General features: G+C 48.9%; 1 protein-coding gene and 1 long non-coding RNA gene across 2 annotated transcripts in view; both read right to left on the bottom strand.

The window, feature by feature from the left end:
- Window positions 1-17,521, bottom strand: part of LOC119463685 (zinc finger protein 782-like) — a 112,585-nt gene that overhangs the window by 58,893 nt on the left and 36,171 nt on the right. The gene's annotated exons all lie outside the window — the stretch shown is intronic.
- LOC119465344 (uncharacterized) overlaps window positions 1-17,521 on the bottom strand; it is a 47,975-nt gene that overhangs the window by 20,250 nt on the left and 10,204 nt on the right. The window contains exon 3 of the long non-coding RNA XR_007463581.1: window positions 2,855-2,943. This is a non-coding gene — a long non-coding RNA (uncharacterized LOC119465344). The remainder of the gene's footprint in view (window positions 1-2,854; window positions 2,944-17,521) is intronic.

Below are 17,521 nucleotides of genomic sequence, written 5' to 3'. Positions count from 1 at the left end.
ATTGCACGTAATAATCAAGCAACAACTTCATTTCGCCTGCCGTCCATTCACAGGCTGCACCTGAAAAAGTTCAAACCACAATTAGGTATTGGCGGCACATGGGCTTACTGCGGCGGCTGGTCCTCTGGCTTGGTCCCCTGGCTTCATGCTGCAGTAGATTGTCCACACTGCTTCCAGGATCTGAGATTGAAAATTGAGATTGAAAGACCCGCTGGGGTGGCTCAGTCAGCTAAGGCATTGCGCTGCCGAGCACGAGATAGCGGGATCGAATCCAGGTCGCGGAGGCCGCATTTCAATGGAGGCGAAATGCAAAAACGCCCGTGTGCTTGCGTTCTAGTGCACGTTAAAGAACCCCAGGTGGTCAAAATTAATCCGGAGCCCTCCACTATGGCGTGCCTCATAATCAGAACTTGTATTGGCACATAAAACCCCAGAAAGAAGAAGAGATTAAAAATGGATGAGAATGAGGGCTTGGCCGTGCAGCGCTAAGCCACCAGGTGAAAAGAGACGACACCGTGACGGCTGCAATCGCAAAACTGCCTCCGTGCCACTGCGTACTCACGCCACTCTTCTTTTTACTGTTAATAATTAAACAGTTTATAAGCAAGCTGAAAAACAGGATCTGTGTTCATTTAGAAACGAACGTGAACGACAAATAATACAGCATCTTTTTCACAAACTGCATTTTTCACTGAGATATCAAGCAAAGTAACCGACTCATGAATAATCATTAATGCCTCGGTTGTTTTTGCTGGCACTTGCAAATAAAATAAACAGAAAACAGCTTCGGCAAGAGTATTGTTACCAGCGAATTACAGGTTACACATCTAAGGAAGGAAAATAAAACTTAAATTATGTGTTTAAATTATGTTTCTAGCTGTTATTCAACAAACAACGTAAAAGGGACTTAGAAGTAAGACAAGACACATCCGTGCTACCGTTCCACAAACTTCACACACTGCGGCAGAAATCGATGAGAAACATTGTGTGAGCCCGCGCACAGCAGGGCACATGCACGAAAGTTTTTTTTAGGATAGCCAAATCCACTCACCTTCCGCGTCGGCACATGCCGGGTTCACCATCGACGACAAGGGGACACTTACACGCGGTGTGATTTCCATCATAACACAGGAGGCAAAAATTTAAAGCGAAACTTTTTTTCATACACAGCACATGCGAATTCAAGCCGAACTAGCTGAACAGGTTAGAAAAACGGCGCGAAACACGACGAATGCTGAGCGCTTCCGGAAGCAGATGTGCGCTAGCGCCCCCTGCCATTTGCTCCGGATGGAGTTCCTGTGTTCCATTTGCAGATTTCCTTTGGTTGCCCTCCGCCGAAGTGGAGTGCTCCGGTGCAGAGTTCGTCGGCCACTCCGAATCTGCCATTGGAATTCACCATAGAACTGTCGCCACTCTCAGATTTGACGCTAGCCAACAATGGTTCTATTCCGAACAAACTACTCGTCAGACACGACACCAACGTCCCTCCCAACTCGTCCATGGTTGTCTCTATGTACTGCAGCAGCCTATCCGACGCCACCGCACAACTTCCTCCGTCTGGCCGCGTTTCGACTTCAAAAGGTCTACTGCTACCTTCTGCGACAGTGAACATCACACAAGGCTCCAGCGCTATGTTTGTTTATTACCCGTTCCCATCCTCTCTGATGCTGCTCCGAGGCGAATGTCTTGGCAATGTCGAAGCTATTGAAGACGTGCAAACTATGGACGTTCCTGAAGACACATAATGTGCCCATTACAGTACGGTAGGCTCTATTCCTACGTCTGGCCCATTGCCCGCAGATGCGTTTAATTCTATTGCCGATCACCTCACACCGGGCCAGCGATCTCACCTTCCGTGCATCTTAGAAGAATTTCGTTCTTTCGATGTAGGGCAACATTCCCTGGGGTGGGATGTCAGCTGTTACGCACATCGACACTCGCTCCCAATTGCCATTGCGGCAACGCCCATATAGTGTATCTGCTACAGAACATCGCGTTATTAATGAACAAGTGGCTGATATGCTCCCCCTCAAAGTGATCCAACCTTCCCACAGTCCATGGGCATTTCCCGTCGCCCTTGTTACATAGATGGTTCTGTACGCTTCGGTGCGGATTATTGGCCCCTCAACAAGATCACTCGCAAGGGCGTTCACCCGCTTCAGCGAATCAACGACATTAGTGACAGCCTACAAGAAGCAGAATTTTTTTCAACTCTCAAAAATGAGCCTAAAGCCACTAAGAAAATGAGCCTAAAACAAAATTGCATCATCTTGTACACACACGTAAAATTAAAAAAATAGACAAGCACTACTAAAGGAACCAGTCATAAAGAACCAGAAAAATTTACCATGTACAGCCAATGACAAAAAGTAGCCAAAAGGTAGCCAAAAAGCCAATGACAACAATTCACTTTTATTGATAAGTAAATTAGTGCAAAAACAGCATAATACAAGAAGGGGCCCCAAAGTAAAAACTGCAGGCGGGACCTATCATCATCATCATATAGTTATGTCCACTGCAGGTCGAACGCCTCTCCGTGCAATCTCCAATTACCCGTCTCGGGCTAGCTGATTCCAACTTGTGCCAGCCAATTTCCTAAGTGCCACAACTAACAGGCGCTCAACACCATCGGTGTGAACACTGTGTTGGTGTGAAGTTGCACTATCCAAAGTAAACATTCGGATCCATGCATCAGATGCCCCAGACCTAAGACGGTCTGTTATGACATAGCATGGGCCGAACGTGGGCATTGTTATCGATATTGCTCAAGTTGGGTGGGATGATTGTATATCTGGACAAGCAGTCTGCGTAATGATGAAGGCGTCCAGACTTGTGCAATACATAAAATAAGTACCTGCTCTTGTAGGCACAAAGCTCGGCGTCCAAGGCGGCCTGCAGGGGCCTTTAGCAAGAAAGTCAGTAGAGCGTGGCAGCCGGTCACTACTGAAAATGGACAGCCAAACGGGCACAGACAAAATTTGTGAATTGCAGAAGTGAAATTCTCTTGCCACTTGCACAAAAACTTTCATGTTGCACTGGAACCACTCAAAGCATCACAAGCAGACATAAACACCCAGTCCTCATTTTTCAGTTTTCCAGTACCAAGAATTCCTTAGGATTCCAACTCGTTCCAATACTGTTCGCACGTGATTTAAGGCACGACTGCATCCAATCCGATAGTGCGCCATCAAAAGTACAGCAGACTTCTGTTAATTCGACCCTTCTGAGACCACAAGTTTTAGTCGAATCCGAAAGGTAAAAAAAACAACCGCAAAATGAATGGATTCCAATCTTTTCTGATCCGTGAAGTAGTATGTCGTCAACAGACTTATTCATACAGAATAAAACAACTGTACACACTGTTGTCGATCAGTGACTCGCAGTCCTCAGCACTACTGCCACCTCTCACAAAGTTCACAACAACATCGCCCAGGGCACCATGCAAGGCATTATCATCACCGAAGTACAGGTTGCTGCCATCACTGTCATAGCCCAGGAAATCATAAGCACCGTCTGCATATTCTTTTTTGTTGCATTTTGCATTTTTTTGCGTTTTGCACCCCACCTAGTGTTCTGTCATCCTCGACTGTGCTTCCCTTTTCCTGGCATCCATTCTGTAACTCTAATGGTCCACCACGCATAACATGGCCTGCCCAGCTCCATTTTCTTCTCTTTATGTCAATTAGAATATCTGCTATCCCCATTTGCTCTCTGATTCACTCCTCTTCCTGTCTCTTAAGTTAGGCCTAACATTAGGCCTAACAGCAAGTATACCACGGGCAACGCCTCCTATAAAAACTATGCCTCAAATGTGAGCCGCAAACTCGCTGCCCTACCCTCAGATTTTTCTCTCCCCCACCGGTATGGAGGCGAGCGCCTCTGACGGGCGATCGTTGTAAACATGCGGGCCCGCAGCCGCCGGGAGCCGAGTGGCTGGCTTGTCAGGAGAAGACGACGCCTTGCCGACGGTGCGTTGTCACCGCGGCTATATGCAGACGACACTCAAGTAGTTTTTTGATCGCTGTTGTGTGATGATGTGAGTCACCTTATGGGGCTTTTTGTCGCTGGTCAGTTTGTTTTAGTACAAATATTTGCTGCAGAGCTGCAAATTTCCGCTCAGCGTCAGCAACGCTGAAACCTACGCCGGCGGACAGCGCACTGCCGGCTGCGCCCAGCTAGGCCATTGGCTACGCCAATGGTGTCACATGACCAGGCGGTAAAGAGGCAAGCGCTCTCGCACGGCACGTGGTCACAACATGCGGCAGGGAGCTCTCTGGAAAAAAGAGTGACGTTCCAGGCATAGTTTATTTAGGAGGCGTTGCCACGGATATGGGCATCTTGCGCTGGAGTTTGAGCTATGGTAGCGGCATCTGGCGGCGGCAAGAAAAGTTATCTGAGTAGTACCAGCTAACCTGAAGTTCAACTTCGTTTGCGACTCACTTCACTTGCAATTGACACCACGCTAAAACTTCGCCACTTATTTCTTGAACAGCATACACATATTTGGCGTTGCATAATTTCTTGCCTTTACGGAGCGTGCCACCCCTAAAAAAATCTTCAGCGCCCGATATTTGCTGCAGGCCGTGGTATAACACAACCGAAAGTGGCGGGTCCATAATATAAAAGTGCGTTCTGAAGCAGACGACCAAGCTTGGCACTACCCAATTCAGGACGGAGGGTGCTCTTTAGCACCATTTTCGCAGCGCCCCCTGGGCAAAGCAGGAGCCCCATACTTGTCATTAATTTTTTAGGGCCTGCATTCAGTGTATCTAAGTAACTGATGCACACATCAACGTAAGCAATAAAGAATGGCTTCTCTACAAGCCGCTATTTCGATTTTCCGTAAAACAGGCAACAAATCCTAACAGTCACGAAAAGTGTGATCAAGAGGCTGTATCTTCGCACATAATTATTCACAGCCGAAAGCAGGACCTATAGTGCTGCATTTTATTCAGTTAACGACGTGCAGGGTGATGGAGTCCGAGCAGAACATTCAGCATACTGAGGACACCATATATTTTATGAAACGTGCAAATTGTCGCAGCAAGAACGCCGATGAGCAGGCCGGAACAATTTTTTTCAAATGCATAATTAGGGGATGCTTTTAATACGAGCAAGAAAAAAGCACCTTCACACAAACAACAGTTTTTTTCTGAACGAAGTTCTTTTCACTCAAGACGTCTGTTCTGCAGACTTTATCAAGAATATTTGACCCCCTTAGAAATACTGCACTTTTCAGTGTTCAAGCAAAGCTACTTCTTCCAAGAGCTGTGGCAACAAAAGTTTGGCTAAAACGATAAGCTACGTGAACTGTAGAGTGCAGAAACTGATGGTCAGATGATGATGATGATATGTGATGTTTCGTGGCGCAAGGGCCAGGTCTGGCCAAAGAGCGCCATGCAAGTGATTATGGATATTTCATTGAACAGTGAAGTGGAAACGTATGAACGCGGCTGTATATGGGCCTAAAAGCAGAGTCGCTGTACAGTGCGTAAAACATAAATGTATTAAAATTATGACAATTGCTTTAAAGTGTCCTGTGAGACGTAAAACATGTTTTGAAAGAATGATTTTCTAAAATTTGTAAGTGCCAGTGGCACTGCTGCCTCATCAGGAACCTTGCGTGCAAGGCTTTGGATGCACGTGCCATACAAATGCTAGTATCGCAGCAGTAGCCTCTGTTGAGAGGTCATGCTACGAATTTATCTGCCGTAGAACTTGTAATGAATCAACATCATGTAAGTAGTTTAAAAGTGATTTGCTGTTAAAAAAATGTCACAGTTTCGCCCTAAGGGCGAAGCAATGAATGCGATAGCAACACAGCAATGTCATACGAAGTAAGGTGAGCGGCTTTGGTAGCAACAACACGCAGAACTGTTGTCGACGCCATCGGCGTTTTGCCCGCGTTAGCTCAAAATGCGTGCGGCGTTGGTGACTGTTGCTGGAGCCTCTGATATAAATAGGCACTTGGTGCCGCAGCTAAACGTCGCCTCCCTTCCCTCCCCCTCCCCCACGGCCTCTCGCGCGTCCGAAGAAGGCGCGTTTGCTCTACATATATGGTGATTGTAAAGGAGAAAAGAGACGCCTACTTCTGCAGCCCTTAAGCGAGCACGGCGCAGAACGCGCGTTTGTTCTCCGCCGTGCGTTCACTCCCCGTGAAAGACGCGCCCCTCGCGCCCTTTCACTCGCACATACAGCGTTCGGCGCGCGGCGACGATTTCATCTCCAAATGACGTCATACGGAACCTCACGGCGACGGCGACGGCGACGGCGACGCCGACGGCAGAAATCTGCTTTTGAGTGTCCATATAATTGCTATCGCAATAAAATGAGTCCACATGAAGGAACATTGCTGGATGAAGAGGAACGTTCTGTTTGTAAGCTAGAGGAAAGTGCTTTTTTCTTTCAGCTTCTGATTCGCGGCACTCTACCAGGACATGTAGGACGGTCAGCGTCTCTCCGCATTTAACGCAGATGGGAGGTTCAGCACCAGACAGCAAATAAGAGTGGGTCCCGTAGGTATGGCCTATCCTTAGTCGACAAAGAATTACTTCAGTTCGCCGTATTTTTGTTGTTGGTCGCCAATTACCCAACTGAGGTTTAATTAAATGCAGCTTATTCGACGTTTCAGTGTCCCACATTTGCTGCCAGTAGGTCCTAATTTTTCTGCGGAGAAAAGGCTTCAAGTCTGTCACAGGGACAGATATGAAAGTGTTGCTAGCTTTCGCTGTAAGAGATGTGGCCATCTGGTCTGCTAGCATGTTCCCTTCGATGCCTCTGTGGCCAGGCACCCAGCAGATAACAATAAGCTGGTTAGATAAGTACGCAGTGCACAGAAGTGAATAAAGATCGTTGAGTACAGGGTTATTGTGTTTGCGGAGTGACATTAAGGACTTTACTACACTCAAAGAGTCAGTGAATATGATAGCATTGGGTAGATTGGTTTTCCTGATGCATTTAACAGCCGCTATTACTGCGTATGCCTCCGCGGAAAAGATACTTGTTTCCGGGTGCAAGACATCAGATTCTGAGAAAGACGGACCAACGGCTGCATAAGACACGCCTGCATGGGACTTCGATGCGTCAGTATAAAATTCCGGGCATGAGTACTTTAGCTGAAGTTTGAGGAAGTGCATTCGAATGTGTGCCTCTGGAGCGTGCTTTGTAACATGAACAAACGACGTATCACATTTAATGAGCTGCCACTGCCATGGTGGTAAGAGCTTTGCTGGGGCTTTTAGATAAGGTTCTAAAAGTGGGACATCCATTTCATCACTGAGCTTCCTCACACGCAGTGAGAAGGGCTCCTTTGCTGTAGGTCGGTTACGAAACAGTGTGGTGCAAGTCATATCATTTATGGTAGCGTAACATGGATGTTCAGGGTTTGCGTGTACCTTCAGAAAATATGCAAAGCTAGAGTATGACCTCTGCAAGGTAAGTGACCACTCGTTTGATTCTGCGTATAGGCTTTGTATAGGACTTGTCCTGAAAGCACCCGTGGCCAGGCGGATACCTAAATGATGAATCGGATCTAGCATCTTCAACGCGCACGGTGCGGCAGAGTGGTACACAACGGCACCATAGTCTAAACGTGTACGCACAAGACTTTTGTACAGGTCCAATAGGCACTTCCTGTCGCTACCCCATGTGGTGTGGGACAGAAGCTTAAGGAGGTTCATTGTTTTCATGCATTTCGTCCTGAGGTATTTGATGTGGGGTATAAACGTTAGTTTTGAATCCAAGATGATTCCTAAGAATTTATGTTCACTGCTGACAGTGAGTTCATCTCCATTAATAAAAATACTAGGGATTGGCGTTGCGCCTCCCTTCTTGGAGAAAAGCATGCAAGTACTTTTCTGCGTGTTCACTTTAAACCCATTTTCATCCGCCCATCTACATAACTTGTTTAAGCCAAGCTGGACCTGGCGTTCGCAGATAGCAAGATTGCAGGATTTAAAACCTATCTGCACATCGTCGACGTATACAGAGTAAAACATGGTGCGTGGAATGACTGTGTGAAGTGAATTCATTTTTACGACAAAGAGCGTGCAACTAAGCACGCCTCCCTGTGGCACACCGGTCTCTTGGGTGAATGATCTAGACAAACTGTTGCCCACTCTTACACGAAACGTGCGGTCAGAGAGATAGCTTTCGATTGTGTTCAACATGTTGCCACGGACACCCATTGAAGAAAGGTCGCGAAGGATACCAAAACGCCATGTCGTATCGTATGCCTTCTCTAGGTCAAGAAATACTGAAAGAAGGAATTGTTTATGTATAAAGGCATCCCTGATGCTGGCCTCGATGCGAACGAGGTGGTCTGTTGTCGATCTACCTTCTCGGAAACCACACTGGAAGGGGTCTAGAATTTTGTTATTTTCCAGGAAACAGATTAGGCGTCGGTTTATCATTTTTTCTAAGAGCTTGCACAGACAGCTTGTTAGAGCTATTGGTCTGTAACTGCTGGCTAGAGAGGGATCCTTGCCTTGTTTAAGTATGGGGATAACAATAGCTTCTTTCCAAGCAGATGGAATGTATCCAGCTGCCCATATAGCATTGAAAAGGGATAGAAGTATATTTAGTGTTTCCGAGTGTAAGTGTTTGATCATTTCATAGATGATGCGATCACTACCTGGCGCCGAGTTGTGGCAACAACTCAAAGATGCGTGAAGTTCAGCTAAACTGAATGGGCGATTGTACGCTTCATTTCTTCCACATTTGCGTTCAATGTGTTGTCGCTCTGCGTGTTCTTTGAATCGCAGGAAAGTGTGTGTGTAGTTTGATGCACTCGAGATTTGTTCAAAGTGCTCACCTAGAAAGTCTGCCTGATTTTCCAGGCTGTCTCCTTGGGTATTTACTAGGGGTAGAGGGTGAGACTGTCGGCCTTTTAGTTTATTTACTCGGTTCCAGACCTTTCTCTCATCAGTATACGAAGTAATGCTGGATACATACCTCTCCCAACTATCTCTCTTAGCTCGTCGACGCGTTCTTCTGCCCTGCGACTTTGCTTGTTTAAAATTAATGAGATTTTCGGCTGTTGGGCAGTCACGTAGCAGCCCCCAAGCTTTGTTTTGTTTTTTCCTTGCCTTTTGACATTCGGCATTCCACCACGGAATGCGGCGTTTACTAGACAGTCCATTCGTTTGTTGAATGCATTTTGTGGCAGCGTCTATTATAAAACTAGTTAAGTAAGCCACATCATTGTCGATATTGGTACGAGAAATGTCCCTGTCTAAACGTGTCAGTTCTTTGAATAGTTCCCAGTTCGCAGAGTCAACCTTCCACCGAGAAACATATGGGGCGCATTCATCCTGTGTTGTGTAATTTAGAACTATCGGAAAGTGGTCACTTCCATAAGGGTTCTTAATAACGTGCCATTCGAGGTACGGCAGGAGAGTACTGGATACTATGCTTAAGTCAATTGAGGAGTAGGTGTTGTGTGCAATGCTATAGTACGTCGGCTCCTTCTTATTGAGCAAGCATGCACCAGATGAATACAGGAAGTTTTCGATTAAGCGCCCTCTTCCATCGCAACGGGAGTCTCCCCATAGAGTGTGATGCGCATTTAGATCTCCGGCAACGATGTATGGCTCAGGAAGTTCATCTATGTAATTTTGAAATTCGGTTTTGTGAAGTTGATAGTTAGGTGGTATGTATACAGAGCTGATTGTAATTAGCTTGTTGAACAACACCGCTTGCACAGCAACTGCCTCTAGGGGCGTACGAAGTTTTAGTTCTCGACAGGCAACACCTCTATCAACTATAATAGCCGTACCGCCGGATGACATGACTGCATCATCACGATCTTTACGAAAAATAGAATATTGTGGAAGAAAATTTGTTTGCGTATGTTTGAGGTGTGTTTCCTGAACACACAGCACCCTGGGACTGTATTTGCGAATGAGTTCTTTAACGTCATCAAGATTGTGAATAAGGCCCCTGATGTTCCATTGAACTATTTGCGTCCCCATATTGAAAAGGAGATTGGTGCTGTGTGCTTAGGTGTGAGATAACTTAGATTACAGAGCCCTTCTCAGGCCCCGTAATGCGCAGTTTCTCTTTTTTGGAGCGGTCGAGAGATCCCCGCCGCTCCATAGGCGCTGGATGCGCCGCTTGGCTGGAGGTTGTGTCCATCGCCTCTCCTGAGGCGCTGGGCATCCGCTCTTGCGAGCGGTGTGTTCGTCTTGAGGGTCTCGCCTCAAGAGGTGGGACCCTAGAGGCCACCAGCCCGGAGGTCGATGGCCCCTTCTGGGATGGCGGAGCAGTGCTAGCTGCAGCCGCCGAGGGGGCAGATGGCTTCACCGCCGGCTCACTACGCGCGGGCCGGACAGCAGCCGGAAGCCGCTGCGACGCTGCCCCCTGACGCGTCACATCGGCAAAACTGGTTTTTGGCAGGTAGGCCACCTGCCTTCGTGCCTCTTTAAATGAAATATTTTGTTTAACTTTAATCGTGGCAATTTCTTTTTCTTTTTTCCAGGATGGGCAGGACCGCGAGTATGCGGCATGCTCTCCTTCACAGTTTACACAATGTGGAGTATTATTGCACGACTCAGATGTGTGTTCAGAAGCACTGCATTTGGCACAAGTAGTTCGACCTCGACAGCTCTGGGAGCTATGGCCAAACCTCTGGCATTTGAAACATCGCAGGGGATTAGGGATATACGGCCTGACTCTGAGCTTTACGTAGCCTGCCTCGATAGTCTCGGGCAGCACACTTGAGCCGAAGGTTAGAATGAGATGCTTGGGCAGAATTTCTTTTCCGTCACGCCTCATCTTGATTCTTCTGACATTGATGACATTTTGGTCACTCCATCCCTCTAATAGTTCTGTCTCACTTAGCTCCATCAAATCATCATCCGAAACAACACCACGACTGGTGTTCATAGTGCGGTGTGGGGTCACAGTGACAGGAAAGTCTCCAATTGATACGAGAGTCTGCAGTTTCTCATGTTGTTTGATATCTCGGAGTTCAAGAAGAAGGTCGCCGCTAGCCAATTTCGTAGCTTTGTAGCCGGCCCCTATTGTCTCTGTCAGGCATTTTGAAACCAGAAAAGGTGAGATCGTTCTCACCGCCTTTTCGGGTTTTTCACAATGGATTACGTGGAATCGAGGGAAATTTTCACTTTGCCGGCCAAAAAATTTGAATACGTCTTCGGTGCGCCCCCGCTTAAGGGGGCGATCGGGTAATGCGGGGAAAGAAAAAGCCATAAAAACAATAATTTTTCGGCAGGAACGCCAGCCACCCACCATGGAGCCCAACAAGGGGACGATGTAGGACCTGCAAACACAAGTCCCACAAACGTCAGCTGTACGTACCCGCTATAACCAAATACGTATAACCAAGGGTGGTTATAACACGCAAGGTTAACCCTCGCCGCCAGGAAAGCTGGAAGTAAATGGAAAAGAAGACAGGATAGATTGAGAGTGAGAGAGAAAGACGAAGATTGAAGAGGAGGACAGGAAAAGGCGACTACCGATTTCCCCCGGATGGGTCAGCCCGGGGGTGCCGTCTACGTGAAGCCGAGGCCAAAGGGGTGTGTTGCCTCCGCCGAGGGGCCGTAAAGGTCCAAACACCCGGCATTGGCTCAACCCCCAGGATCCCCTTTTCCCCGGACACGGCTAAGCCGCGCACGGTTAGACGCGGGAGGTTCCAAACCTCGTGTGCTCGGGTACGTGGTGGCGCAACTCACCAAACGCCTGCTGACGCAGACGCCCCTGCGGGGAACTGATGGTCAGAGCTGCATTATATTCCTGCCCAGGCTGTCCCTTCTTGGGTGAATGTTGAGCCAGGAAATCAAACAGTGCAACTGCACATGTTTTGTAATGCCAGCTGGAAAGCTTATGGAGCCTGCGCGTTTTTCAAGTATTCTGGACAGGAGCTCATGTTCACGGCTTGTCTAAGAGCTAAATTAGGAGTAGCACCTAGAAAAAAGATAACATAAGACCACACTTAATCTAAGTTACTCAGTCAAGCTGAGGGTGTTGTGACATAAAGCACGCATGAACCTTCTGTTCTGCTAGTGCTGTGGAACTTGCAAATTGTAGGAAAGCAAACAGAATCCCTGGTCCGGTTATAAGTTGGAAGAATTCCTTAGCAACAGATGTTTGAGCAGTGTTTCGAGTTACGGCAAGGACTCATAAAGGATGGCTCTGGGTAAGTACATCACTAAAAGCTGGGACAACTGACCATATTCTGGGAACTGGAGTGAAGTGAGACGACGCACAGTATCTCGCCATTGTCTCATACCTAATTTCTATAAGCGTCTGCACAAAGTTGATTTAACTTTCTGCGCCATCTTGTAGTAATCAAGTTTTCCACTGCGACAGTAAGCATATTCTGCTTGTCTTCTAATTGCTCTTATACCCGGACCACAAGTACGCTTGCGGATGCGTGCAAGTTCGCGTCCATGCGTCTTGCCCCTGCTGCACCTAGCGAACAATGGCGGTTTGCGTCCACAAGTGCGCGCGACAATGCGTGCTCATTGGCTTCACTCAATGACGCCTTGGCAGACGCCACTTCGTACTTCGTTAATACAGGGTTCCAAAATGCTTCGATATCTATAACCGTAATTGTTACAGATTTAGAGCTATTAGATCAGCACAAAAAGTGAAGAAACGGCACTTTCTTGCAAGGTATAAATCTGCTTCACTGAGAGTTGAATGTGTACCGCGCCGTCGCTGCGTAGCCAGCCGCGCCGACGCGAGGCAGCCCAAGCGCGCGATAAGATAGGACCTGTTCACCGAGATCGCGACACGTTTCGACGCGTACGAGCCGTGCCGCACTGTCTGCGCATGCATGGGCACGCGTACGCGAGCTTGCGCGTGTCTGCAAGCGTACGTGTGGTCTGGGCTATAGATATCTGTGCTCGAGCTGCACTTCGACGCCTACGATCTGTTCTGCACCATCTGCGCAGGCGTGAGGCGCGTGGGCACAAGCTTTCGCGCACCGGAACGCGTATGTGTAGTTTGGCCTTTAGACATTTGTATTCCCCGTCAACTGCAGCGTATTCATTTGGGACAACGACTTGCTTTGTGCAGGTCTTGTAAGACTCACACAAAATATCTGCAAAACTTTGAACGTTCGTATTTTTGCCCAATGAGTTAGTTAAATAGAGATGGAAATTTTGACATTTGGTATATTTCGAGTAGCGTCGAGTTCCCTCACTCTGCATAAAATTATGTGTCACTAGAACCAGAAAATGATCCCTGCCATGCGTTTCTACTTCCGTTGACCATTCAATGCAAGAAGGTGATGGGAGAACAGGGTAACATATATAAAGCTGGAGTAATGATACCCATGTAGAAACGTTAGAGAGCTGTCATTCAACACGGTCAAATTACATTCTTCTACTGCAGACTTGATATCATTTCCACAGGAATCTATATGTCCACTGCCCCAGATGATGTTATGGGTGCTGAAGTCACCACAAACCAGCACATATGAGTTTGTGATACACAACACGTTCACCAAGCTGTCTACAGATATTTTGTTCAAACCTTGTACATGAAGACTTATCACTGTGATGTATCTATTTCTAAATGATATATTGCATGCTACAAACTCCGGTATATCTAAATCAATCGACTGTATTAAATAGGATGGCAGGTCTTTTCTCACGCATAACATCGCTCTGCTATTTCCAGCAATGCACGATGATTTATATATCACATAGTTTGAAATATCGTCTCGTACACCTGCCTCCAGTATACATAAAACAGGAAAGTTATGTTGAGCTAATAGTTTGCGAAAATCAGCTGACTTAATACGAAGGCTATTAGCATTCCACTGAAATATGCAAACATTGTTGTAACACTTATTCATTGTGGGCCTGCAGTGGAGCTGTTGGTGGTTGTGGAAGCACCAACTACTCCATAGAAACAGTGCTTTTACCTCTGGCAGCTTGTTTGCTTGTGTAATGGCACTGATAATGGCTCGCAGAGCTGTGAATAGCATGGGCAGGATTACCTGTGCCACAGGTACAGATGCATAACCACCAAACGGTGTTGAAGCTCCAATTGTGATCGGAGCAGGTCGCCACCTGGGATGGTCGTTGGGATGACTGGTGTGGTTGCGGCAAATGCAGAGGCAATTGCCGAGATGTTAGATGAGGTTGCTGTATATAAATGGTAGAGGTCATTGCTGAAAAGGTCAATGATTCTGACGCGACACCTTGGCAAGATAAGCAGCATTCTTTGAAGATGGATTGTGTCGCTCGCTGTCCGAACGCTGTCGACTTTATTCCATTAGAGCTGCAGAATTGTTCAAATTATCCGCTTGCCCCTGCTCTTTGTTAGGAAATGGAGGCGCATTTCTTACGGTATCAAGGTCAAGTGGGGGTGCATTACGAGGAGGCAGCCTTTCATATATCAACTCGAGTCTACATAGCTTTGAGGCAGTCGTATTCTACGGGCACCCACAGTAGGACACTGTGTGGTTTCCGCCAGAGTTGGTACACATTGGCTGACACACAGACTTGCACTCTGAGTGGTTGTGGTCATCTGAACATATCTTGCAGCAACGTGGACTGCGGCAGTTCTTCACTAAATGTCCAAATCTCTGGCAGCTGTACATCTCAGTGCAGGACCAAGTTATTCTTCTACAAAATGACATGTGAAACCCAAGTGAACCCTTTGCAGCATTGGTTTGTCGAGAACCGAGGGGTCGCAGCGGAGCGCCAGAACAAGGAGACCAGCTCGGCAGGCGTTTAGAACTGACTGGCGCGTGCCATGCTTGCGCCGTTAGCACGCGCCGCCCAACTTTATTGTCGTCGTCATTCGCAGCCTGCCCCAAAGCGCTGGCCAAGAGCGCCGACCTAAGCGTCCCCGCTTAGCAGCGTCGGTGGGCGCTACAGGGCCCCCCGCCCAAACGGGACGGCGAAATGTACTCGTCGACGAGGCAGAGAAGGGGCTGTCGTAGTTGCAAGCATATCGACGGGTGCGCCGGCGACGTCCACGGGGAGCTCCTTGGGAGGCGTCTCGACGTAGGCTGGTTTGAGGCGGTCTAATGAAATGACCTCTTCGCGGCCATTCAAAACGATGGTGGCGGACTTCTGCGTCTTGTGGAGGACACGGTACGGTCCGTCGTAGGATGGTGTAAGAGGCGCCTTTACAGCGTCTCGTCCGAGGAACACGTGGGATGAAGACGCAAGGTCCGGGTGCACAAAGATGCTGTGCTCCGATGATCGAGGCGGTATGGGGCGCAGTTGCTGAATGCAGTCCTGCAGGCGTTGGAGGTACTGTAGCGGCTGGGGCGAGGGGGTCGAAGGAACGAACAAGTCTCCAGGAAGCCGCAGGGGTGCGCCGTAGACGAGTTCGGCCGCTGAACAGCCAAGCTCACGACGAAGGACGGCACGTAAGCCGAGAAGCACCATAGGAAGGTGGTCGACCCAGTGGTTGCGATCAAGGCGCGCAGTGAGGGCAGCCTTGAGCTGGCGATGGAGCTGCTCATCCATGCCGTTGGCACAGGGATGGTATGCAGTGGTACGGAAGTGCTTAGTGCCAAGCAGGCGGCTGAGCGAAGTGAAGAGTGTGCAGTCAAATTGCCGGCCGCGATCAGTTGTCACAATAGTGGGGCAGCCGAAGCGGGAAACCCATGCTGAAACGAAGGCTTTGGCGACCGTTTCCGCAGTGATGTCCGGAATGGGCACGGCTTCGGGCCAACGTGTGAATCGGTCGATCATTGTTAGAATGTAGCAGCAGTCGTGAGAGTGAGGAAATGGTCCAACCAAATCGAGATGGACGTGGTCAAAGCGGCAGCCAGGTGGCAAGAACGACTGCGTGGGAGTCTTCGTGTGGCGGGTCACTTTGGTGGTCTGGCATGCGAGGCACGAGCGTGCCCACTGGCGAACGTCGGTGTTAATGCTTGGCCAGACATACCGCTGTGTAACGAGGCGCTGCGTGGCTCGGATGCTGGGATGACAGATGTCATGAAGTGATTGGAACACCGCACGACGGAAGGCAGCCGGAACGAAGGGTCGAGGTGCCGCCGCTGACATGTCGCACCAGAGGGAACCAGGCACAAACGGGTGAGGAACGAGTTGCAGACGGAGGGAACGGGGATGGTCACGCAGCGCTTGCAACTCAGGGTCTGCCATCTGCGCACGAGCTAGACCTTCCCAATCCACAGTCGATGAAGTGCCAAGGGAGGTGATGCGTGAAAGTGCATCAGCTGCCTCGTTGTCGGTGCCTTTGACGTGCCGGATATCCGTTGTGAACTCCGATATATAAGCCAGTTGACGAAGTTCATGTGCAACGTACTTGGAAGAGTTTGTACGGAAGACATACACGAGAGGCTTATGATCCGTGAGAACATTAAATGGCTGGCCCTCCAAGAAGTGTCGGAAGTGCTGGATGGTGGTGTAGATGGCGAGCAGCTCGCGGCCAAAAACGCAGTAGCGAGTCTCGGCAGGTTGGAGCTTTCGAGAGAAAAAACCCAGTGGGCGCCACTCGGAGTTGATTTTCTGCTGGAGAACAGCGCCGATGGCCACACTGGAAGCATCCACCATGATGCGGGTTGGTACGTTAGTTCTCGGGTGGATGAGAATTACCGCATCGGCGACGGCTTGTTTAGCAGCCCTGAAAGCAGCTTCAGCTTCGGGAGACCAGGAAATTGCGGATGAGGAGCCCTTGGTCGTGCGAAGAAGGTCAGTCAGTGGCTGTAGAAGCTCAGCGCAGTGCGGAATAAAACGTCGGGAGAAATTCACTAGGCTGAGGAACTCACGCAGCTGGCGTAGGGTAGTGGGTGCTGGGAAGTCTTTCACAGCCTGGACGTGAGAGGGCAAAGGACGAATTCCCAGCGCCGAGATGTGGTGTCCCAGGAACTCGAGCTCGGAAGACCCAAATACGCATTTCTGGGGGTTTACAACCAGGCCAAATTGTTGAAGGCGCTGGAGAGAGAGCGTTGAATTGTTGAAGAGTTCCCGGAGGTGACGCTCGTGATCTAGTGGATTTCGACTCGCGACAAGGATGTCGTCGATGTAGGCAAATACAGCCGGGAGGCCACGCGTTACCTCGGCGATGAATCGCTGGAACGTTTGAGCTGCGTTGCGTAACCCAAAGGGCATGCGCACATACTCAAACAGGCCGAAGGGTGTAGTAATGGCTGTCTTCGGAATATCGGCAGGCTCAACGGGGATTTGGTGATAGGCCTTGACAAGGTCCACTTTACTAAAGATTTTGCATCCTTCCAAATGGCCTGTGAAATCTTGGATGTGTGGAAGGGGATAGCTATCGTGGACCGTGTGAGCGTTGAGCGCCCGGTAGTCACTGCACGGACGCCAGTCGCCCGGTTCTTTCTTGGGCACCAGATGCAGTGGGCAGGCCCAACTGCTGGAGGAAGGGCGAATAATACCTAGCTGGAGCATGTGCTCGAATTTCCGTTTAGCAATGGCCAGACGCTCACCGAAGAGGCGGCGTGGACGAGCTGCGACGGGTGGACCACGCGTGACAATATGGTGGGTGACGCTGTGCTTGGGTGGCTGATTTAAATTGCAGGGCCTCGTCACTTCAGGGAAATCTTCGA

The sequence above is a fragment of the Dermacentor silvarum genome, chromosome 9, assembly GCF_013339745.2.
Source record: "Dermacentor silvarum isolate Dsil-2018 chromosome 9, BIME_Dsil_1.4, whole genome shotgun sequence".
Classification (NCBI taxonomy): Eukaryota; Metazoa; Arthropoda; class Arachnida; order Ixodida; family Ixodidae; genus Dermacentor; species Dermacentor silvarum.
This window is presented reverse-complemented; position numbering and strand designations above follow the sequence as displayed.